The sequence below is a fragment of the Chrysochloris asiatica genome, unplaced genomic scaffold (genome assembly GCF_000296735.1).
Source record: "Chrysochloris asiatica unplaced genomic scaffold, ChrAsi1.0 scaffold00149, whole genome shotgun sequence".
NCBI classification, from domain to species: domain Eukaryota; kingdom Metazoa; phylum Chordata; class Mammalia; order Afrosoricida; family Chrysochloridae; genus Chrysochloris; species Chrysochloris asiatica.
The window spans coordinates 396,233-398,681 of record NW_006408667.1 but is presented as its reverse complement, the minus strand read 5'-3'; the positions used below and the strand labels follow the sequence as shown (position 1 = coordinate 398,681).

Sequence of the window (2,449 nt, the reverse complement as noted above, 5' to 3'; positions counted from 1 at the left end):
GAGCATATTCTTCCTAAATCGTAGTTTGGTTTTCTTGCCATTATACAAATCTTCTAAAGATACTTTGAGTGGATGCATCATGTCTTCCTCTCTTCTTCTACCATCTCGACTTCTACTCTGATTGCCCATGAAGCCAAACAATCTCCCACCAAAAATATGAGAGAAAATACCATCCATGCCACCACCTCCGCCGCTACCTTCCGGAAGACCTTGCTCTCCATATCTGTCATATAACTCCCGCTTCTCAGGATTGGAGAGTACTTCATATGCAAAACTTATTTCTTTGAATTTGTCTCCAGCATTTGGATTCTTATCAGGATGCTATTCCTTGGCTAAATTTCTGTATGTCTTCTTGAGCTTGCTCTCAGTGGCGCCGGGCAGGAAGCCCAGTATGTCTGACAACCTTTTATCCGCCATGTTCGCCCTGGTGTCCAGGGCAGCGCCCAGGAGGGAAGGCAGCGGAGCACACCGAGCAAAGCCAAGTCCGGACCACAAGTGGCGGTGCAGAGACAGCCTGATTACTTGATATTTATTTCCTCTCCCATTCAGCTATGAGAAAAAAGAAACAATACCTTTTTATATTTAAATTCCTTGCAGCTAGCATATAATTGCTGTTGTTAAGTGCCATGGAGTCATTTCTGAGTCATAGGGAAGCTATATAGGGTTTCTGAGGAGGAGCTGGTGAGTTTGAAACTCCGACCTTTTAGTTCAAACTGATCTTACAGTGCTTATTGTACAGCACCACACCAGGACTCCTGAAATATAATAGACAATATTTATTGAATTATCTAATTCTTCAAGGTTTCTTTTCATTGCTTCAATCAGTACAATTCTTAGACCAAGAATGCCAGATCATTGCCAACAATTCTGTGTTTGGGGGTCCTGGCATCGGGTGAGAACTCCACATAACAATGAGAATGAGGACATAGTCACATGAATATATGATCCTCCTAAAGTATGCTCTGGTACCAGGAATGCTGGAAATTCACTGTTCAATAACACTGAATCCATCTCAGGGCTGTCTGGGTTTCTTCCCCAGGACAGACTTCCAAAGATGAAGCTATCACAGGGATAATTAAGGGAAGTTGTTCGCAGGGTATTGATGGATGTGGGGAGCATGGAATCACCTCCTTATACATGTGTATGTGGTCTTTTAAGACAGAACATAAAGGAGGATGAAAAGATAAATGAACTATGCCTCACTGAGTTATCCGAGAACTCAAAATACAACCGTGCCCTTTTATATCTTTATATAGGCATATTTGTTCGTTATCTTGATTTATAAAGTTAAAATATTTAGGAAGTTGTTTGAACTGCAAGGTCGGTGGTTCAAGCTCACCAGCTGCTCCTTGGAAACCCTATACGGGATCACTATGGGTCGGAATCCACTCAATGGCACTTAACAACAACAACAACAACAACATCTCTATTCTTCACCTGGAATTGGAAAATATTAGGAATGATCCTAGCCCAAATTACACAAATAGGCAAAAACACCCTCAACATTTCCTATCCAAATTTCATCATTTCCTGTCAGTTTCTGTAACACTTGAGATCTTAACCCTGGTGACTTATGGTGTCCCTTATTATTCAAACTACAGGCCAAACAAGAAAGACAGTACTATTTGTAACAGGATTCTGGCCTCTTGCCAGAATTTGTCACCACAATGAAGGAGCAAGTCTGAGCGGAAGGGTCAGTGTTAATTAAATTTTTAGAGTATTTCAGAAGAAGAATAAACTGTATAAAAGTATAATTTCCAGATGATTTCTGATTGTTTGAAACTAACAATTATACTCCTTAGGTAACTAAGGAGATTCTTTTAATACAGAACTCTTATGGATATTAAGGAATCTGGGTAAAGCTAGGAGCTCTATGCACTACTACATGAAAGTAATACACACTTCTATTCTTTCTTGTTAAAAAAAGAGAAATTTGGGCAAGTCATTCAAACATCTGTTTTCTAATATCTAATATTAAGAGTTTGGAGTAAAAGAAGCCCAAGATGTATAACAGATATATAATTCAATCCTAGTTGTTGTTGTTGTTAGGTGCCATCGAGTTGGTACCGACTCATAGCGACCATATGCACAACAGAAAGAAACACCCGATCCTGGGCCAAACTCACAATTGTTGCCATGCTTGAGCCTATTGATGCTGCCATTTTGCCAATCCATCTTGCTGGGGGTCTTCCTCTTTTTCTCTGACCCTCCACCTTACCAAACATGATATCCCTCTCCAGTGATTCGTCCCTCCTGACAATATATCTGAAGTATGAGAGACAAAATTTGGCCATCCTGGCCTCCAAGGAGCACTCTGGCTGCATCTTCCAACTCAATCCTAGTACCATACAGGAAGTGTTGTCTAACTGGTTCCAACTCTTAATGATCCTGTATAGGGTTTCTAAGTAGTGGCTTGTGAGTTTGAACCACCAACCTTGTGAGGGAATTT

The 2,449-nt window shown here is 40.6% G+C and overlaps 1 pseudogene; it reads right to left on the bottom strand.

Moving 5' to 3' along the window:
* Positions 1 to 321: 321 nt before the first annotated feature.
* The window catches only part of LOC102821984, a 129,650-nt pseudogene continuing 127,522 nt past the window's right edge, over positions 322 to 2,449 (bottom strand).